At 49.7% G+C, this 23307-nt stretch overlaps 1 long non-coding RNA gene across 1 annotated transcript; it reads right to left on the bottom strand.

The window, feature by feature from the left end:
• Nucleotides 1-11564: 11564 nt before the first annotated feature.
• LOC102160834 lies at nucleotides 11565-23230 on the bottom strand. The gene is made up of 4 exons (XR_002340949.1): nucleotides 23070-23230; nucleotides 19102-19191; nucleotides 14961-15118; nucleotides 11565-11935 (listed from the first exon to the last, which is right to left on the bottom strand). It is a non-coding gene; the product is annotated as an uncharacterized LOC102160834 (long non-coding RNA).
• Nucleotides 23231-23307: the final 77 nt, after the last annotated feature.

Below are 23307 nucleotides of genomic sequence, written 5' to 3'. Positions count from 1 at the left end.
CATGTCTTTCTTTAATACATGGAGCTTGTTCAATAAAGGTTGGTGCACAGGTGTGTCTCCTTTGTACGGTTCTGCTTGTCCTGGTTATGCTGGTGAGCTAAACTTGACCCTCTTGGCCAGTCACAAGACAGCAGGTTCTTTGGGAACACTATTCCTCTCCCTCCTACGTCTGGCACGACATCATGGAAGTTCAGGTGGCCATCCACCCACAAAGAAGTAGCAGCAGATTCAACATACCACCTGACTTGGAATGCTCGCCAAAGAAACTTGAACCCTCAGATCCCTTTTCTGGTCCATGGCAACATCAGAGCATTTCTTCCTCCACAGGATACCTCTCAAGACCCTTACATCTATCTGATGACACCCAGAGCTCCCAAGGGCACAGACTGAAACGTCCACAAGACACAAACCTGGGATCTCTCGGTGCCTTTCAATTTCCATGTGGGAGTGGAAGGTTCACTGTCTCCTGATGCTAGTGATCCATCTCCAGAGATGTTTCTCCTCAGCCGCCAGTGCCTGCCCCGAGCTCTCTGCAGGAACAATCAGAGTTCATGGTCCAAAGGACGTTGAGACACCCACTTCCATGACTGGTTTCCCTAATTACAGTGCAGCTGATTTGACAACCTCTGCCTCTCCGATGTCGGCATGTAGGGTTCTGAGGTAGTATAAAATAATGAACAACAGAAGGAGTTCGTGTCATGGTGCATCAGAACCGAATCTGACTAGGAACCATGAAGTTGCGGGTTCCACCCTGGCTCGCCCGGTGGGTTAAGGTCGGGTGTTGATGTGAGCTGCGGTGTAGGTTGCCATCACGGCTGGGATCTGGCATTGCTGTGGCACTGGCATAGGCCAGGGGCCACAGCTCTGATTGGACCCCTAGCCTGGCAATCTCCCGATGCCATGGATGCGGCCCTCAGAAGTCCAAAGTCAGTCAAAAAATGTGGAAGATTTGGGAGCACCTCGTTTCCACAATGCAACTTTTGTATCAGTGTCCCTGAGAAGACTCATGCCAATACGACATCTGGGGAGGGGGTGGGGTGGATTGGGAGCTTGGGGTGAAGGGATGCAAAGGATTGGCTTTGGTGTGGATTAGCAATGAGATCCTGCTGTGTAGCACTGGGAACTTGTGATGGAGCATGCTCATGGGAGCGACTAGAATGTGTACATGTGTGTGTACCTGGGTCACCATGCTGTACAGTAGCAAAACCATTGTCTTGGGGGAAGAACAATTCAAAACCAACCAAACAAGAAACCCCCACAAATACTACATCTGAGCTATGCGTGAGAATCTTGTAACAAATTGCAGGAGTGGCTGAAGAAGGGATGGCAAGAGATGGGCCTGACCGCCGAGTCCCTGATGGAAAAGTGCCTCCTCACTTTGGGGAGTCGATCCTCCTTCATCCCAACCCCAGGACTGATGTTCCTTTACTTTCCAAAAGACCCTTCATCCCTGGCACTGGAGACACCTGCCAAAAGGGGCTACAGCTCTATTACCCGAAGTTCATATGTGGAAGCTTCTCCCCCAGGACCTCCGAACATGACCTTAGGTGGAGCAGTCTTTTCTTTGTCTTTCCATTGCCTATCTTGTTTGTTTGGATGGGGCTGCTGGGCGGCATATGGAAGTTCCAGGCTTGGCATCCGAACGATCCATCGATCGATCGGAGCTTTGGCAGCCGGCCTACACCACAGCCACCGCAATGCCACATCCAAGCCGGGTCTGAGACCTACACCACAGCTCATGGCCACATTGGATCCTTCCCTTCCTGAGCGAGGCCAGGGATCGAACCTGAACACTCCTGGTTCCTTCTCGGGTTCAGTTCCAGGGCAACACCCCGCAAGCCCTGCAGCAGAGTTTGTACAGAAAGAGCTGAAATCAGGTCACTAAGGTGGCCCCTAATACAATAGGATGGGTGCCCCTATAGAAAGGGCAAATTTAGACCCTGAGTCCCACAGAGGGAGCTGATGTGAGGGCGCAGGCCAGAGATGGGCATCTGGAATCCAAGGAGAGAGGCCTCAGGGCCAACCCAGCTGGTTTATACCGGGATCTCAGAAGGCTGGGCTCCGAAACGGTGAGTTGATACATTCTTGTTATTCAAGCCCCATTGCCCATGGGATTGGTGATGGCAGCTGGAGCTGACCGATTCCCTCTGAAGGCCTGGGCACTCCCAGGGCAGGAAGGAGTCTCAAGGGAAGACACCCTCTCTGTCCCCAGCTGGGCTCCACCAGCATCCCCACTCCTACCTTCCTCCTGGGACACTCTCCCTCTCATGTCCTCTCCCCTTGTCCAGGGAGTCAGATGGAGGACCCCAACAGAAGAAGGAAGGACGGACGACAGGAGGGGCCGTAGGGCCCCAAGGCAGCAGCAGGAGGAGACTTTCCTTTGGTTATTGGAGATTGCAGGCTTGGTTTGTGGGGTGGCCACTGTGGCACAGGAAGGCCAAGATGGGGCCCTGGAAAGCTGATGGAGCTGGTGGGGGAGGGGTGGCTGTTTGCCAAATGGAGACTGGAGTCTGAGGCAGAGACAGGAGCACAGGAGCTTGGGGGGTCTGCACCAGGCCTGCTGCAGGACCTCGAGCATGGACAGCAGCAGGGGCCAGTCTCTGGGGGCACAAAGCCTGTGCCAGGCCCAGGAGAGCCAGCAGCCTGCAGAGACTGCGATGGGACCTGGGTGTGAGGAGGAGGGACCGTGGGCTCAGGGAGAGGCATGTGCTTCTGGATCTCATCGGTCCCATGGGAGAAGCAGGTGATATTGGTGAAGATGCTGGGGTAGGGGGCGTGTCAGCCGTCTAAGCCCCAGCGGGCCATCCCCACGAGACACCCTGAAAAAGGGAGGTCACAGATGAGGGCACCCCCTGGGACCACCCTCCGGAGGACAGGGGACTTAGGCTGCAAGCAACAGAGCTAGGTCAGAGGAGTCTCTGCCATGCACGGTCACTCAGTTGTACTTCTGGGAAGTTCCAAAGCCTGGCATCCCATGGCTGATGAGCCTGTGTAAGCCATGCAGGCAGGCACGGGCGTCCTGATGGAGGAAGCTCCTGACTGACCCTCAGGACAATCACAGGTTTCAATCTATCAGCAGATGGGCCTCTGTGCCTGGAGAACCCCTGGAGGTCCAGAAGAAGGCACTGTCCAAGGCCGAGAAGGGACATAGGTACCAACAGGGCCCAAGAGAGCTGGTGTGGGAGTGGAGCCTGGCCAGCTCAAGCCCCTGCAGACCTCAGCTCTGGCAAGGCCCTGGGCTGCACCAGCACACCCCTAACCGGGACCCTCTTCCTTTCTCATTCCTTTAGACATCTGGTGTTCTCTCAAGGTCTTGGTTGAGCCTTTTCAGAAGATGCCCATACCCAGGCCTGTTGGAGGCAGCCGGTTTGCTCAGGGGGTCAGTGGGGCTTAGAAACAGAGTGGCTGGGACTTCCTAGAGTTAGTGCGCTCAGGGCTGGGCCATCTGGTGGGAAATCTCCTCATGTCATCAGCCAAAGGGAGGGTCTGGTCCTTGTGGCTGGGGGAGAGGGGCAGGGGCCATTGCCAGTTTCCAGGGCACCACAACAGGGAGTCCTGCAATCGAGGTTTTAAAGCAACAAGTGCAGGAGAGTGATAGCAAGATACGGGAAGGACAGAGAGCCCCAAACAAGTTGAACCCAAACAGGCACGCAGCAAGACCTATTCTGATCAGTATGGCCAAAGGTAAACAGAAAGGGAGGAGGCCAAAGGCAGCAAGAGAAAAGCAAGGCATTCATGATGAGGGAACCCCAATAAGGTTATCAGCAGTTTTCTCTACAGAAACACTCCAGGCCAGAAGGGGGTGGCGAGACCCATTGAAAGCACTGAAAGAAAGAACAAATAATCTGCCTCCTCCAAATACCCTATCCAGCAAGACTATCATTTCAAATCGAAGGGGAAATCAAGAATTTCTCCAACAAACCAACACTGAAAGAGTACTGCAATACAAAACCCATTCTGAAAGAAATACTCTAAGGCTTCTCCAATTCAAAAAAAGAAAAAAGAAAAAAACCATTGGAAAGCAGTGACTTAGAGAAGCCAGCATACAGATCTAACCATGAAGATGTCAAAAACATAAAATGAAATAAACTACATCAAATCATACAATGAGGGCGAGGAATGGAAGAAAATGTAGATCCTTTGTCTTGTTTCAATGACGCGTTTGGTCCTATGTAACGGTCAGGCTAAAGTGAGCAGACAAACGAAGGGGTTAACATAACAACAAAACAGGGCAACCCCAACCAAAAGCCAACACTACATTCAAAAATCGGAAAAGGAAAGGACTCCAGCAGAGAATCAACGGAACCCATTCACTCAAAGGAAAAGAAAGAAGAAAAGAGAAACATAGACTCAACGGGAAAACAAGGCTTCAAATGGCAATCAAGAACATCTATCAATGACCACCTGAATTGTTCCGGGACCGAATGCTGCCATCAAAAGACACAGAGTGCCAGATTGGGTACCAAAGCAAAAACCTTCAATCTGCTGCCTAGACAAGCTCACCCGAGGGCAAAGGACACGTATAGATTGAAAGGGAGGGGATGTGAAAAGATATTTCATGCCAATGGACAAGACAGGAGATCAGGAGTAGCGCTGCTCATATCCAACAAAATCGCCTTTAAAACGAAGGCCATCGAGAAAGGCAAAGAAGGACACTAGTTCACGGTTAAGGGATCCATTCCAGAAGAGGATACCACACACTTATATCTGGAATCTCATATACGGCACAAATGAACCTTTCCACAGAAAAGCAACTCATGGACTTGCAGAATAGACTTGTGGTGGCCAAGGGGGAGGGGAGGGGAGGGAGTGGGGTGGATGGGGAGCTTGGGGTTAATGCCTGCCCACTATTGCCTTGGGAATGGATTAGCAATGAGATCCTGCTGTGTAGCGCTGGGTACATGTCTAGTCACGTTTGACGGAGCATGATAATGTGAGAACATAGAATGCCTACAGGTATGTGTAACTGGGTCACCACGTTGTACAGTAGAAAACAAGATTGTATCGGGGAAATAACAATTAAGAGCCAAAGAGGACGCGGTATATACACACAATGGAATACTCCTGCGCCATAAAACAGAGCACCCTAATGCCATCTGCAGCAACATGGGTGGAACGAGACCCTCTCATCCTGAGTGAAGGAAGTCCGAAAGAGAAGGACGACTACCATACGACATCACTCATATGAGGAGTCTCATATACAGCCCAAAGGAACCTTTCCACCTAAAGGAACTCATGCACTTGGAGAATAGACTTGTGGTTGCCTAGAGCGAGGGGAGGGAGTGGGATGGATGGGGAGCTTGGGGTTATTGGATGCAAACGACTGCTTTTGGAAGGGATTAGCAAGGAGATCCTGCTGTGTAGCACTGAGGACGAGGTCGAATCACTTATGATGGAGCATGATAATGGCACAAAGACGAATTACACATGTATGGGGAACTGGGTCACAATGCTGGGCAGTGGAAAAAATTGTCTCGGGGAAATAACAATCAAAAAACACCCAACAAACACCCCACTAGAGGCAGTCATCAAACCACAAGAGCAGAGAACAAGGGAGGACGGGAAAAGACCAACAAAACCCAATCTGACACAGCTAATAACATGGCCATAAGAACATACAGATCAAGAAGCACCTTCAATGCAAATGCACAAAATGCCCCAAGCGAAAGACATCGACTGGCTGCATGCATACAAAAAGAAGACGCATCTCCTTCTCTCTGGGTCTAGATCGAGAGCTCCGTCTCGTTCTCCATCTCGATCTCCATCTCGATCTCGATCCAGATAGGTAGAGGGATAGACAGATAGGTAGACCTGCTGTCTTCAAGAGACCCCCTTCAGTTTGAGGGACATATACAAATTGAAAGTGAGAGGATGCAAGAAAATATTCCTCGTGCGTGGGAATTAAAAGAGAGACGGAGTAGAAACACCCCCATCACACAAAAGAGACCTTCAAATAAAGCATATTAATAAGACACAACGAAGGTCATTACGTAACGGTCAAGGATCAATCCAAGGAGAGGAGATGGGAATTGGAAACCTATATGCACCCAATACAGGATCCCCGCAATGTAGAAGGCAACTGCTACAACCGTAAAAGGAGAAATGGACACTAACACAGTCAGAGCAGGGGGCCTTCCCACCCGACTCCCATCAACGCACGGGTCCTCCAGACATAAAATCAACAAGGGAACCCAGGCCTTCAATAATGCATTGGACCACAGGGCACTTCCTCCATAGGTAGAGCGCTTTCCATCCCAATGAAGCAGGATACACACTCCTCTCAAGGGCACACCCGACATTCCCTAGGACCGATCACATGCTGCGTCACCAAGCAAGCCACTGTACATGGAAGGAAATGGAAATCCTATCCCACAGCTTGTATGAACCCAACGCTATGAGGCTCGAAATCAACCACCAAGAAAACAATGGCAACAAACACCAACGCCCGGAAACTCGACAACATGCTACTCAACAACCAAGGGAGTGCTGGAGAAACCAAAGAGGAAATCTGAAGATCCCAAGAAGCAAGTGACACCAAAGACATAACAATCCAAAGCCTATGGGATGCAGCAAAGGCAGATCGAAGAGGGACCTTTCCAGCAATACAAGCCTACCTCAGCCAACAAGGAAAACCACCAACAAACAACCTGGCCTTATGCCCAAAGCAACCAGAGAAAGACAAACACAAGGAAAGACATCCTAATGATCAGAGCAGAAAGGAAAGAGCAGCGAAGAAAACCATCGGAAAGATCAATGCAGCTACAACTGCTTCTTTGAATACATCCACCATATGGATAAACCCTTAGCCAGACTCATCAGGGAAAAAAGAGTGGACTCAAATCAATAACCATCAAAATGCACACCAGCTTCCAATGGACATCCCAGAATACAGAGGATCAGAAGAGACTACTAAAAGCAACTCTATGCCAAGAAAACAGACTTCCTAGACGAAATGGACACCTTCCTAGCAAAGTACAATCTGCCAAGACTAAACTCCGATGACCTAGAAAAGATGACTGGGCTGATGCCAAGAACTGAAAATGACGTTGTGAGGAAAAAACTTCCAGCAGGCATTCCCGTCGGGGCTACACTGGAATGAACCTGACCCGTATAGGAGAAAAGGCAGGTGCAATCCCTGGATCCAGGATTGCCTTCAGATATGGAGCAGGTCCCAGATGCAGCTCGGATCTGGCCTTGCTGTGGCCGTGGCTGGCAGCTGCAGCTGCAGCGCCAATTCCACCATAGCCAGGGCATTTCCAAATGCCATGGGTCTGCCCTGAAAAGACAAGAAAAGGCCAACCCCCCACTCCACCCACTTCCCCACAAACAAAACTAGACCACCTGAGGTCTTCACATGCACATACCCAACAGGGGCCTGAACACAAACACCGACCAGTGGTACACAATGACTACCTCGTATACAGGCTCACTACCACCAGCTCCTACACAGTCGTCTCACGCACAGCCCATAGGCAAGGCCACAGCCCTACAGTACTTCTAGGCCAGGATTCCAGAACACACACACATCGCCTATGAGATTTCTTTGTTTCCAAACACACACACCTACCTCTGACATCCCTCCAAATACATACTACAGAAGCCCCAGGACCTCAAATACACACACAGCCGCAATCCGCCTACACGTACTAATACACATGTACACGTCTCAAACACCTATGGACACACACAGACAAATATTCCCAACCCTTGAACATACAGATGCCCCAAACACTACACATGGTGCCACCTCTCCAGAAGACAACCGCCCTGCCAGGACACTGCACCTGTGTGGGTGTCAACTGCATATGCATTTCAGCCCTCACCCTCAATGTGGACACACCATCTCTTCGTACCTAGGACCTGTAGAAACACCTCGGCATTCTGCCAAGAAGCAACGTGGCACACTCCCAACACCTCCATACCATAGGAACACAACCTGGTCATTCGTGCACCTGGTGATAGACACACAAACGAGTAGACACACGTAGGACACATGGACCTATCGCCAGCAAACCACATAGGAAATGACTTCCACATATCCAATGATCCTAGGACCCAGCTCATCCATCTGCAAACTCGTAACACATAACCACAGCACATATTTCTCACACCAAGAAATGCACGTCTCCCACGCCCCTGTAGAAACACAGAACCTCATCTCTCCAGCAGACACACACTTCCCCACGTCCCCACATATATAAGCCTAACATGTCCCTCCTGAAAACTACAAGGGCATAGCCCCAGCGAATATGCCTCCAAATGCCCATGCCCCTGGAATACACACTCAAACGCATTCTACACACAACTCTCCAAAACACCCAAGCAGACCCGCAATTACTCAGTACACGACACAAGTGCAAACCTAGCACCCTACGTCCTTTCCTCCAAACACGCATATAACACACTCTCGGCATATCCATAAACCCACACTCCCCAAGGCTCCATCCAAGGGCATGCACTCTTCCAGCATGCAGAATCCAGAAGCATACCAATACGGCACCCCGACCTATATAGCATTCACCTGTCCCAGAAGATAGGCCGACTCGCCCTCTACACATCAAAAGACACATGCACGGCTCTGGAACATGTGCTACACACAAAAAAGCAAAGAGCCATATGACAGGCCATGAACACACAAATAATCATCCTAAAGGGAAGGGCAGAGGAGGATCCTTAAAGAGCAGAAACCGCCCACGGGGGATGGGTTAAAGACAAGCTTTCAAGGGGTCTTCGAAATGGTCTAAAGCTGATGATCACTCAAGAAAAGGAACCCAGCCATGACTTACCCGACTTGAAGGAAGACCAGATGCATCCAAGTGCCAGACACGCTCAAGACACAACCCCCAAGAGTTCAAGCACAAGACAACAGATGTGGAGATCGAGTCCTGCTGCATGAGGTCAAGGAGAGAAGAGTCCTGGACAAGGAGCATTTCTGCACCTCACCCAGACAGAAACACAGGGGAGAGGGGACACGCCTAGGTAAAAGAGGACAGTAGATGGAAACCTGAGATGAATTACCCCAGTTGATATATGACCAAATGCCTGGGAATACACACCGATTTGAACAAGCACTGTGACAGCCCAGGGCACACCATCCATATAGGGCACAAGGAGGAGCTGGAGATGGAAGCCTTGATATCCACCCTCCAATGAGGAAGAAGGCAGTCTTCTCCCCTCCCCACTGGGCCTTGGATTCTAGAAATGTAGCTCTCTTGGTTCTTGGGGCTGCTCTGCTCCCTGGCCAGCTTACGCGTATCTCCCCCCAGGGTCTTATGCTCCTAAACTCACTCTTTACCTGGGGCTTCGCTTCATGCCAAATTCTTCCTGCCACGAAGCAGAAGAACCAGAGCTTCATCAAATCCTGACACCTGGTGAGGGGTCTGACAGTGCAAAGACAGTGGGTTTGAGCAGGTCGAGGCGTTCCTTTGTGGCACGGAAGGCTAAGGATTCTGAGTGTTCACTGCAGTGGTCCCGATTGCTGCTGTGGCACTCCGTCTGTGGACGGGGAAACTCCACATGGGGCAGATGCCACCAAAAAGAAGAAGTCTGTGCGCTCGAATCCTCTCTGAACCTGGGATCCTGGATTCAGGTGCCAAGCTGAGGGCAAGGTAGATTCCCAGTCCCACTCTCAATTTTGGCTGGGGTCAAGTCCCAACCACGAAGTTTCACTACAGGCCCCAAAGGTACAAATACACAGATCGGCCCCTGGACTTCCCTAACATTGCCCTGAGGCCTAGGCAGATAATCCTACCAAGTCCACCAGGAGACACACAATCCCCAACTTCATGGCGGAAAACATCCATGAAAAATAGGCCCCTGAACACCAACTTACAAACACCTAAACGCCAGCTCCTGGACTATGCCTCTGTTACATCTCAGCACCCTCCAAAGACAAACGCTCACCCAAACACAGGCATGATCTCCCCTTACACACATATCCATAGACAAAACCCAACCAACCCTCACCTTTGACGGATTACCAGATTCCCGACACCAGGTGGCCTTGTACCAATCCCCCCTAGGCTTGCAAATCCATCACGATTTACATCCGACTACAACTAGGTGGTCAGCACTACATTCAGCAAGGCTGCCCCCAACAGAGACCCAAGCATGCCGTTTGAACAGAAGTGCTGACCGACATTGGGATGTGAAAAAGGAAGACACCAGTGAAACTAGCAGCCTGGATGGTACATCTTCACTCCTTTTCCCGTGCCCTGAGCTACTTCTTGTGAACCCCATGAGGGTTTTCAAATTGGAAATTCTTCCTTCGAGCTTTCCTACGCTTTGGAACGGCAGGCACACTGGAATGCCACCCATTTTAATCACTCACACACTTTAGTCCCCTGCCTCCATAGGCCCCACAGTCCCTCAAGTCTCCCAGCAGCCTGATCCACAGTGCTGCTAAAAGCTGTGGTGGAAACACTGCTCCGGACCTGAGCTCCATGCGGGCATGAACCCACATGGAGGAGGGCACAAGGAGTCTGCAGCGTGCACAAGAGCACAGAGCGGTCACACCCAATGGCTGAAGAGTCCCCATATTCCTTAGCAGGGCTGTCATGGAATGAATGCTAAAGGCCACCAGGACGGGCCCCACCCTCAAGCAGGCCACCCCTTGGGAAACCACCCTCTTTGCTCCCACGTGCGCTACTGACTACCCAAGCGGACCCTCCTCAACAGACACTAGGAGCGGTTGGAGGATGGGAGTCTCTGTGCACAACAGCTCAGTCAGCAGGGGACAGGTGGGAAGAGGAGGGAGGGAAGGAAGCATCAGAAGAGCTGGCCCAGGAGCTCCCTCCAAGACAGGAATGTCATGGAGGATTTGCATTCGCTGGAAAGCTCTCTGGTGTTGTCTTCCTGTCTTCTCCCTGGGAGCTTCTGTGGCCATCTCTTCTTAAACCCTATCTCTTGGGAGATGAGCCCCCACGGTCACACTGCATCGGTGAAACCCATGCATTTAGATAGGATCCCCATACAAGAGTTTGCAGAGATCCAGCCTAAGCACAGAATCCTCAAAGTGGGCCAAGGACATTCATGCCCTTTGGGCCACAGTACCTTAGGCTGTGTGGACTCTTTGGGTTGGGATTTGCTCGTCTAGAAAGAGAAGGGTCTTTCCCCTAGCAAATTGGATGGATCCATTAAAGAACCATTCTAGCACGCAATTGGAGATCTGGGAACCTCTCTTCAGAGATGGTGCTCCTGTCGCCATGCCTAGAGAATTTCCAAATGCCTCGATTCTCCACGCATGTTTGTTCTTCATGTCTTTCTTTAATACATGGAGCTTGTTCAATAAAGGTTGGTGCACAGGTGTGTCTCCTTTGTACGGTTCTGGTTGTCCTGGTTATGCTGGTGAGCTAAACTTGACCCTCTTGGCCAGTCACAAGACAGCAGTGCATTGGTGAAACCCATGCATTTAGATAGGTTCCCCATACAAGAGTTTGCACAGATCCAGCCTAAGCATATTCATCCTAAGCACATTCATGCCCTTAGGCTGTGTGTGAGCTGAACTTGACCCTCTTGGCCAGTCACAAGACAGCAGGTACTTTGGGAACACTATTCCTCACCCTCCTACGTCTGGCACGACATCATGGAAGTTCAGGTGGCCATCCACCCACAAAGAAGTAGCAGCAGATTCAACATACCCACCTGACTTGGGAATGCTCGCCAAAGAAACTTGAACCCTCAGATCCCTTTTCTGGTCCATGGCAACATCAGAGCATTTCTTCCTCCACAGGATACCTCTCAAGACCCTTACATCTATCTGATGACACCCAGAGCTCCCAAGGCACAGACGTGAAACGTCCACAAGACACAAACCTGGGATCTCTCGGTGCCTTTCAATTTCCATGTGGGAGTGGAAGGTTCACTGTCTCCTGATGCTAGTGATCCATCTCCAGAGATGTTTCTCCTCAGCCGCCAGTGCCTGCCCCGAAGCTCTCTGCAGGAACAATCAGAGGTCATGGTCCAAAGGACGTTGAGACACCCACTTCCATGACTGGTTTCCCTAATTACAGTGCAGCTGATTTGACAACCTCTGCCTCTCCGATGTCGGCATGTAGGGTTCTGAGGTAGTATAAAATAATGAACAACAGAAGGAGTTCGTGCCATGGTGAATCAGAACCGAATCTGACTAGGAACCATGAAGTTGCGGGTTCCATCCCTGGCCTCGCCTGGTAGGTTAAGGATCAGGTGTTGATGTGAGCTGCGGTGTAGGTTGCCATCACGGCTGGGATCTGGCATTGCTGTGGCACTGGCATAGGCCAGGGGCCACAGCTCTGATTGGACCCCTAGCCTGGCAATCTCCCGATGCCATGGATGCGGCCCTCAGAAGTCCAAAGTCAGTCAAAAATGATGGAAGATTTGGGAGCACCTCGTTTCCACAATGCAACTTTTGTATCAGTGTCCCTGAGAAGACTCATGCCAATAGGACATCTGGGGAGGGAGTGGGGTGGATTGGGAGCTTGGGGTGAAGGGATGCAAAGGATTGGCTTCGGTGTGGATTAGCAATGAGATCCTGCTGTGTAGCACTGGGAACTTGTGATGGAGCATGCTCATGGGAGCGACTAGAATGTGTACATGTGTGTGTACCTGGGTCACCATGCTGTACAGTAGCAAAACCATTGTCTTGGGGGAAGAACAATTCAAAACCAACCAAACAAGAAACCCCCACAAATACTACATCTGAGCTATGCGTGAGAATCTTGTAACAAATTGCAGGAGTGGCTGAAGAAGGGGAGGAAGCAACAAGGAAGCCTGGCCTTCCTGAATGCCTGGGTACAATGGGTGCCTCAGCAATCTTCTCATATGAAGGTCTTGTTTGAAAACCCTTGAAATGTTTCTTCAGTGTAAAAGCTCCAATAGAGAGCCCTATTCCCATGGTGCTCAGTTGTGCAGTGCCCCATCCAGAGTTTCTTCCTACAAAGCTCACCATGGCATTGCAGGAGATACTCTCGCCTCAGCTTCTCACCCTCTTTGGAGTCCATGTTCCTTTGCAAGGGGCAAGAAGCTTCGGAAGCACCCACACAAGTCCTTTTTCTCAATCTGCAACAATCCTTTCAACCTCTCCTTCCTTGCCCAACACCCTAACAGCAGGAGGAATTGTAGTTCTGCTACTGCACACAGGGACTCTTGCCTCCCAAGAGATTTGCTTGCAGTCCTAGGAGGTTTCACCCCTCACCTCCCTTGATGATGTTCCCGAGACCTCGCCTCTCACCACACCAGACGGACATACGCATTCCTATCACTTGCATCGTGATAAGCTGACCTTAACTCCCAATCTGAACGTTTCCTCAGGTGTGTTTCCGTTTGGCTGTGTCAGGGATGCTACGTTGATTCCCATGCAGACAGCACCATAGGCAAGGACGAGCCTCGATTCTCAAGAGCAAGGGTATGGGATGCAGACAGGAAATGCACCAGCTTTCAAGCAGGGCTTGCTGGGGAGGACGTTGATGCGAGTGGGTTTGGACACGTGGAGATTGGACATTGGTGGATAAAAAGCTGGCACTGTGTCAAAGGGCACACCCAACATCACGGGCAGTCGATGTTTTCACACCTACAAAAGCCAGCAATTCCCATCATGGCTCAGCAGACATAAACCCCCTAGGATCTGTGAGGATGCACACTCCATGCCAGCCTCCTTCAGTAGAATAAGGATCTGGGGTTGCCCTGAGCTGTGCTGTAGGTCCCAGATGCAGCTTGGATCCCACATTGCTCTGGCTATGGCAGAGGTCTGCTCGTGCAGGTCCAATGTGACTCCTAGCCTAGGAACATCCATAGGCAGCACGTGTGTCCCCCAAAGGAGAAAGCAATTAAACCAAGAGACCCCCCACACACACACATCTGGTTCTTTCACATAAGGAAAGAGAAGATTGTGTCTTCTCCTCCCTTACTTCTGTCCTTAACCACATAAAGCTCAAAGACGCAATAGTATCTCTTGGCTCTCCAATTGCCATTTCATCCAAAGAGCCTGCAGATTTGGGGTCCCTTTGCCATTTTCTTTTGGGTTGGACCAAAAGGCACCTTTGGGTCTCCACTTCAAGTTCTCCTCCCCTCAAGAACTGCCCACTCCCTGTAGCCTAATATGGTACCCTTATGGGCGAGTCTTGCCAGATGCATGCTGATTCCAAGGGAAAGGTAAATTTCAGATACACAGGGAAAGTACTTGCAGTAAAGATATGTCCAAAATGGTGCACGGGACACAGGTCAGGCTAAATGCAGGCACTGTGTATGGGAAATGAAAAACTCAAATGGAGCTGCACATTTACTATTGTTTTTGGCTGGCTTTGAGCACTCTGCCCTTTCAGTACATTGAATTTCAAGAGAATGAAGGAACTCCCATGTTAAAAATGAATCCAGTAACAGAGGAGCCACGATATCAGTAGGAAGGCAACAAAAGGAAAGATACTCAGGTCTACGGGGACGCAATTTAATTTTCTCGTTTCCTTTTTCACTCTTTCTCAAGAGGAACTCTTTGATCTTACAAGAGGTTAGGTTTTCCACTGCAGTTGATTTACAATGTTTTGTCTACTTCTGCTGCGTAGCCAAAGGACCCTGTCGTACAGACAGATGTATGTATATATGATATATGATACATATATATCTATATGGGATACATATGTAATCACTTTCTCACATTATCCCCCAACCTTTTCCATCACAAGTCCAAGATGGAGTTCCCTGTGCACATGGTACATTTCAACCAGAGACAAAGGAATACTACCTGCAAAGGCAAACGGATGGCATTCAAAGTTGCTTGCCCAAAAGATCTCTGAAAAGATGTGAATGAAACAGGTATCTCTGATCCCTGGTGGGAACGAGGACTGAGTGGACAGGGGAAAGAGGGGAGAGGAGGACTCAGCACTCCATATGCTATTCGGCACACGTGGACTGTGATCCCTGAGAAGGGAGGATTTGTTGAAAATGTTACATTCAAACATTTAACAGGGAAAAGCTCCAAGACTTACCAGCAATGTCATCATACGGGAGACACGACAGACTGATCTCTGGTCTTGGACACGTGGGCTGTGCAGTGGCTTTTTGGATAGGCTGGGCCTTTCCAGCACAAGGGAACATGAGGAAGGTGGGTCCTGCTGGATGCTGGTTGGCACACAAGGACGGTTTCCTTAGGAAAGACGGACACACACCAATCACAAATGTGTCTGCTGAGAAGACCTGGGTTCCTGGCATGACCAGTGGTATCAGAGATGGTGATTTGCTGAAGTCTCCTCTGGAAGACCTGCCAGGCGACAGTAAGGACACCAGTTGTGACAGGGAGGCTCAGACATGGTCTGGACCTGCCAACACATCATGCCTGAGGCATCGACAATGCTCCTGCATGGGGAACGTGGTCTGCCTCCGCAGGGCCACATGGATGCCACCCCCAGCTCACCTGCCCTCGGTCCCCACTGCAAATGACTGGGGCATCACTGTGAGATCACTTGGCCCACTGGTCCTGACACGTGGGCAGGCCTGCTGGTCCTGCTCGACTGTCCATTGGCCACCAGCCCTGGTTCCAGGCCATGCTGTGGAATGGCTTCAGAAGCGTAGCCTCTACAGGGCTGTCCAGAACTCCCTCAACCTGGTCCGTGGGACCCTCCTGGACATGGTTAGGGAGAACAGACACTGCCCCAGGACTCAGCTGGCCTGTAGAAACCTGAGGCTCCTGGACAGCTCTTGATGCAAGGCCTTCCTGGTGACAGGATCAGCACAGGTGCGCTAGGGACAGCCCTGGACTGTTCCAGTGTCCTTGCTCCCTGGGTGGTCAGGAAAGCCTAGCCCCCTGTGGTCCTCAGCATCTGAGCTCCCTCACCAGATCTCTAAGGTGCTGGAGCATACTCTGGCTAATGGGCTGGTGGAGGTATGTCAGATGATCATCTAGTGTGTCTGTGCACATGCTCAGAGGTCTGCTCTGAGCTGGCAGATGATCTGCTGCCACCCAGAACGTTCCTCATCCGCCAGACTCATTCTCAGTCAGCACTGGCCTGGTTCCCAGGATGGCACCAGTGACTCACCAAGCTAGCTCGGGCCTGAGGTTCTGATGGTTCCCTGTGGAGACGTCTCTGCAGACATGGCCAGGTGTCTGGTGCCAGGCAGAAGCTGGCCTGACTGAGATGAAGGTGTTCCATTCAGTCCTACTCTCTGTGGAGGCTGGTGCAGGTGGAATGCATGAAGGCTGCCTGTAAGGTGGGTGAGCAGTTGCACAGCAGGATGACTAGTCTGCTACTCTCCTCCAGGACCCTGTGGAGGTCATCGGTGCCTCGGATGTACCTCTTCCCTGAATGGCTTTCTCAATGGCACTGACCCTGCTGTCTCAGTCCCCTTCCATTGGGCTGAGGGAGACCCAGGCAGCCTCTCCAGACCTGTCACATGAGCCCCTGGGTGCTCATCTGGAGCCCCTGGAGTGCAATGCAGACCACAGCTCTCAGACTTCTCCTGAGGCCTGCATGGAGGATCAGGCCATGGAGGTGGCACACTCCCCTGAGTTCCACTCTGGTGTCAGAGCAGGTGCATGCTGGACTGTCTGGGCTAAGGTCTGTGCAGAGCATCTTGCACCTGAAGTGGTGGTCAGGAATGACAGCAGAGTGCTGAGCATCCAGGAGGAAGGATGGAGCCTTGACTAGACATGGAGTCCCAGGCTCACTGCCTGGAAGCCTGAGAAGGCCTACCAGGCCTGCTGAGCATGCTCAGTCCAGGAGGACAGCTGGAGATGTCAGGAGCCTCAGGAGCTCCATCCTGGCTGAGCTGGCTTTCCTAGACAGGGCAGAATGTGTGGGATCAGGTCCAGGAGATCTCACCAGGACCATGACTCCAGCTCTGACAACAGTTCCGGAATGCCTCCACTGGGTGGCCCTGATCCAGAGACTCCGTCCATGCACCTCTCTTACACCCTTTCTCTCCCAGATCACTGTGGCAGGATGTGTCATGCCTGGGTCCTTATCCACTCTGGCTACCAGAGCTGGAGGACTGCACGATGGCATTATCCTGCTGGCACCTATGCGCAGCTCACCCATGACACTGGGTGATCCTGCTGCCTGGCCCATTGCCAGGCTTGGCACTCTGCCAGTCTGGTCAGGAGGAGGTCAGCATGCCCACCAGCTCAGGCCTTGGCGCCTAGGCCCTCATGGAATGCTCCAGGCCTCATGGGAGTGCTTGTGTCCTGCCCCTGCAGAGCAGCCTGTGGACAGGGTGGCTGCCCAGCTATTGCAGCAGTCAGGCTGCAGGAGGCTTGCCCCAGGCCTTCCTCCTCAGGGCACCGCCAGCTGCCCAGATGCCTTCATCCTGCCCCAGGACTTGGGCATGCACATGGCACCTCTGGGCAGGCAGCTGCATGCCTCCAGACAGGGCCCAGGAGGACCTCTCACCATGAGCGTCTACAGAACTCCGAGCTGGAGCGCTTCAGGGAGACTGCCTAGGCGAGCAGAACCCATCTCCAGAGGACCTCAGCCCTAAGCAGGAGCCCTGAAGGCCTGCCTCCTCCCTGACAGGAGGCCCTGCACCCGGAGGCTGCCAGGGGTGCAGGCATGAGGAATGGAGGGAGGAGGGAGCCGGGACAGGGCAAGAACCTGCTGGGAGAAGGTGCAGGAGGAAGCAGGAGGGCCACAGTCTCTGTCTGTGGATGTGAGTCCATCTCACCTCCCCTGCCATAAGCCCCGGCTCCCTGGAGGTGCAGAGCAATCACTGTCCACCTCCTCCACCAGCTAGTGCAGACACAAGGCCTGGCCTTGGAGGAGGACGACGGGTGCCAGCCACCCCAATCACAGGGCACCCCACCTGGACTCAAGACCTTCAGAGTCTGTGGCCCACAAGATGCCCAGAGGAACGAGCAAGGCCCACAGCCCGGGGTCAGAGATGAAACCTGTACACCCCAGATGGATTTCCATGGCCATCTAAGGCACCCCCAAACAGACAGGGGCCTGTTCAGGCACAAAGGCTCTGTGCCCTCTCCAGGACTTCACGAGCCCCCTCAGGCTGGAACAGCACAGCCATTTCCTTGCCAGCGTACAATGCGCTCAGGCCCTCCATCAGGACCCAGGGCCAGCAATGTTCTCAGGGAGGCCTCTCCTCTTAGTGGAGCCCCAGGGCTGGGTCACGGGTTCAGTGAGGATGAGGAGGAGCTCCCCAGCCTGGCCTTCCTCTTGGGCCTTCACCACAGCCTGCTGCCCTGGGGGCTGCCACAGAGCCCTGTCCCTGCCTCGGGTCTTGTCTGCACTGCAGGGCAGAGGGCCCAGCAAGCTTCCAGGCCCCCGTGCCCCAGAGAATGGGCCTCAGCTCAGGCCCCCTGGAAGCTGCCAAGTCTAGAAAGCGGGCTCGGTGTGGAGGCCTGGCTGCTGCTGAGGACCTGGCCAGGCCTAGGGCTGACCTGCGAGGCTCTGGGAGGCACACCCTGGCTCTGGGGCTGGTTGACCCTTCCCAGCCCAAAAGGAGCAGGTGTGACCCATGTGTCACACGGAGGAGGAGGAAGTGGCACTGCAGCCAGTAGGGAACGGTGGGCCAGCCTTCCAGGGCCAGTCCAACTGGGCAGCCCCCATGGAAGCCTTGGGCTCCTCCAGGTCCTAGCAACCATCCTGGCTGCCATAGGGGTGGGGAGGAAGGACAGAATGACCAGAGCCAGGAGGGGGTGGGGTGGGTGGGGTTAGGTGGTGGGGACTTGGGTCTGGGTGTGTGTGGGTGGGCACAGTAGCTCCTTTGCGATGGGGGATGTAAAACATGGATAAAATCATTCTGTTGTGAAATGCACTTGGTCCACTGTCATCTTGCATGTGCCTGTGTCCTCAGAGATGGGTCCTCCGAAGACAGAGAGGGGATCTGAGAGGAACGAAGCATGTGTGAGATCCCAGGCAGTCTGGATCCACAGGTGAATGACTAAGTCTTTCCTCCACAGAGACAAGGATGCCCAGGCTGCTCCTGGGAGTACACAGCTCTCACTAGCCCCAGGGACAGCCTCATCATCCCTGTCTCTCCAGCCTGCTGGGCTAGGGGGCTTCTGGGGCATCGGTTCCATGCTCTGCATCCCGGAACACTCTGGGGATGGAGAGCTGCTTTTGTGCCGTTCAGCCCTCTGGACACTCACCAGTCGTGAGAATGGAGGCTGGAGGCAGCCCTTACCTCTAGAGAGTTTCTCTCTGCCTCTCTGAAGTGGCTGGATGTCAGGCTGGGGTGATCCTCCACTCCTCCAGGGTGTCCTGTGTGGTTTGCCTGGTCAGAGAGGAAAAGGCTTGGCTGTAAGAATAGGACTTTCTGCTTCAGTGCCTTGTGGGTGGGGGAGCATCCTATCGTCTTAGTTGTGTTGTTGCAATGTTCAAAATGGTGGAGGCAGCTGCCTCTTCACCCCAGTGAGGACAAAACAATGGGGGGAATGGGTGACTCAGATTTCATGGCCCGTTAATGTATTTGGGGAGACTTAGATCATGTTGAGCTCAGTGTTCCCAACCTCACCAGCCCACTGGCTTCCACCCCCAGGTAGCTTTTGATAAAGAAGTCCTAAGACCTTATATAACCAGTGATAATTTTCTGATTTTAGTGAAGAGGGTTAAGGATCTAGGGTTTTTCCTGGGAACTTTCATATGCCACAGTGTCAGTGAGGGAAAAAAATGGTTTTAATTTAATACATAAGGTCTTTGATCAATTCTTTGTGAAACCTGAATATATTTTATCTAATGTTTCTTGTGGAAATCAAGTTTTAGCTTTAGTAAACAAATGTACGTATTTGCAATGCAGTAACTTTACTTCTATTCTTTTCTGCAAATATTGGGGGTCAGCGAAAATGTCTTGTAAAGGATCACAATGTAAATATTTTCAGGCTTTAAAGACTATACTTCATCTGTTTTAAATTGTCAACTCTGCTGTTGTAGGATGAAAGCAGCCACAGGCAACACTTATTTTTAAGTGTGACCATGTTAAAACAAATCTGTATTTACCTAAACAGGCTGTTGGCCAGACTGGACACAAAGGCTGGTATACACTCACCCCTACATGCACAATCCTTGGTCTTTTAAAACTTAAGTTCTGGCATCTTACATTATCAATGTAGAATTTACATTATCTTTATATCCTATGTTGGAATTTATTTATGATTGAAAAGTAAACTTTAAATAGCTTACATAATTTATGCATGATTATAGAATGTCTACACACACTAACAGTGACAATGCCAGATCCTCTCACCTCCTGAGCCATGAAGGAACTTCTACATGTTTTGTTTAATGTACTCATGAATCTTCTGCCTTATCCTGAGCAATAAAACACACTTCAACCATTCAAGAGAAATGAAATCATGAAGAATACATTCTTCAACCACAATGGAATCAAACTACACTTTTAAATAACACACAACAGGAGAACCTCTAAAAACGTTGAAAGTTAACCACATAGTCATAAACGATGGGTCAAGCAGGAAGTCATTTCAAAGATAATAACAAAAAAATACATAGCACTAAGTGAAAACAGTGCAACATATCAAACTTGTAGAACCCTGCTGAAGCCAAGATGAGGGAATATTTATAGCACTAAATGCTCACATTATGCGATTAAGAAATGTTTCAAATCTGTAGTTTAAATTTGTACTTCAAGAAAATTGAAAGAGCAAAATCAACTCAAAAGAGATGGATAGAAATAATAGAGATAAAAGCAGAAATCAATGTAATTCACACAGAAAAACAACAAATATGGAAAAAATTTCATTCTTCAAATGGTAAAATACAATTCATTAACCTGTTGTAATTATGACAAAACTAATAGACATGATACAAATCATCAATATCAGGCGGGAAATGGGCTCTCATGATAGATCCTGTAGTCATTAAAATGCCAGTGAGAGATTACTATGAACAGTTTTACTGTTCTCATGAATTGTGTCCTAGAGAAAATGGAACAACCCCTCAAAAATCAGATACCAACATACCTGATAAAATAGATAATCTGAAAAGTTACATAATCATTAAGGAAACTAAATTCATAATTTAAATTTTTCTGAAAAAGAAATGTCCTGGTCCAGATGATTCCCCTGAAGTATTCTACAAAACATTGGAAGTAGAACTGTCCATCATCTCTTCCAGAAATTAGAAGAGGAAACTTTTCCTAATCTTTTATGAGGCCAGTACTAATTTGATACCAAAAGCAGACAAAGAAAGTACAAAACTGTAAAGGTATAGATGAGTATCTCTCATGAAGATACACACAAGCTCTCTCAAAAAGTTTAGCATTTTAAATCCATCATGTATATATAGAATGATACCTTATGACCAAGTAGAATTAATTCTTCATATGCAATGTTGATTCAATATTAGGAACTCAGCAATGAAAAAGAGTCCCCTGCTGCTAAAAATAACAACTTAGGTAAATTACCATGCAAGTTACACTGAATGAAAAAGCCCACCCGAGAGGTTACATCCTGTATGATTCCACTTATATAATACTCTCGAGCTGATAAAATTAGGAAGAAAATAGTCAGGGTTACCTTTGATTAAAGATGAAGTTAAGGGGACAGAAGAAAAGTGGGTGTGACTAAAAGGGCAACATGAGGGATCCTTATGGGAATGAAACTCTTGTTTTGTGCCTTTACTTTGGCGGTGAATACATGGATACATCCATATGATAAAATTGCATGAGGTAAATACATGCACAGACACACACAGACACATACACACACAAAATTCATATATGAGAAACTTGGAACCTGAATATAATCGATGGACTGTATCAACGTGAATAATTTTGTTAAACTCTTGTACTATAATTTTGCAAGATGTTGCCACTGGTGAAAACCATGAAGGGTACACAGGAGCGCTATAATTTCTTACAATTGTATGTGGATGTATAACTATCTCAAAATTCAGTTTAAATTTCTCAAAGAGGAAAGGTACATTTTAAGTACGAAAACTAGATAGAGACTCCTGCTTTGATCTTGCATATCTTCCAACCCTTTAGGGTTAGAAAAGAAAGTTTATGACATATTTCAGGAAATTTTCATTGTGTAAATTTTACAGTATTTGAGTTAGTTGGAACTCAAGTATTCCTGCTACAACATGATGGAACAGAGTAACCAGAAACGAAGAAAAACATACTTCATCTCTCTCTGTGCACATGCCTTTCTCCTCACCACGAGTTCTCTTTATATGATGGTTAATTTAGGTGTCAATGTGGCTGGGGCTCAGTGCCCAGATACATGATCAGATGTTCTGGATGTTTCTGTGAAGGTATGTTTTGGATGAGATTAACATTTAAATCGTTGGGCACTTTAAGTAAAAAAGATTACCCTCTATGATATGGGTGGGTTTCATCAAAGCAGCTGAAGGCTGTAAAAGAACAAAGAATGATCTTCCCTGAGCAAAAAGGAATTTTGCCAGCAGACAGCCTTTGGACTCATCAAAATTCTTTCCTGAGTCTGCAGGCCTGCTGGACTCCCCATCAGATTTTGGGTTAACTGTGCCTCCAAAATCTCATGAGTCAGTTCCTTAAAATGAACCAATATCTATCCCTATACACATTTCTATTGGTTGAAACTTCTCTGGAGAACCCTGACCAATACACTTCATATTTCTGCCCTTCCCCCTCTTTTTTCTTTCCTTTCCCTTTCAGAAACACTCACTGCTTTATCTCCCTCTGCATAGAGATGCACTGACATTCTAGGGTCTTAATAAGTTTGGTCTCTCTCTCCCTCCCTCCTCTTTTCCTTTCTTTCAGTCCCATGTTCTTCGATTTGTGAAAAACATCATGAAAAGAATTAGGTGGTAGTAGTTGCAAGTTTTGTCAAGTGTGCGAATTATCCCTACCCTTGAGGGAAATTACAAGGGTGCAGCTAGATGATAGCAAGTTAAGTGCTCTCTCCATACATCAGCTGTCTCCACAATCCATGGGTTACAGACTGGAATCAGAGCTGTATGGCTTTTGGAATATAATGAGGGTTTGAAGCTATGATAAGAGCACACAGACCTCAGCTAGCTGGAAGCAGACAGAGAGGTCATCACCTGGAGGAATCCCCAAGACACATGGACATCCTCTGTAACTGAATAGCTGGGTGCCAGAGTGTTTGGACCACTGATCTCCCCGCCACAACAGGTGGTGGGCTTACTTACCATTTCCACAAGAACAAATCTCAGTTGCATTTCTTGAAGATGTGGTTGATGTAAGGATGCTCCAATAAACCTCAGCCAATTTGGTGTTTTTCATCATCTTGACATTGTGTCACTCCTGACTTCATCCTGCAAAACTGAGCCAAGAGTTGTACCTTGCTGAAACTGTACTTCTTAACTTGGGAACATAGCCAATGCAAAGTATACTGCTAGAAAACCTAACACAAATCTCCTCTCTTTT

Source organism: Sus scrofa, unplaced genomic scaffold (assembly GCF_000003025.6).
Source record: "Sus scrofa isolate TJ Tabasco breed Duroc unplaced genomic scaffold, Sscrofa11.1 Contig10, whole genome shotgun sequence".
Classification (NCBI taxonomy): Eukaryota; Metazoa; Chordata; class Mammalia; order Artiodactyla; family Suidae; genus Sus; species Sus scrofa.
This window is presented reverse-complemented; position numbering and strand designations above follow the sequence as displayed.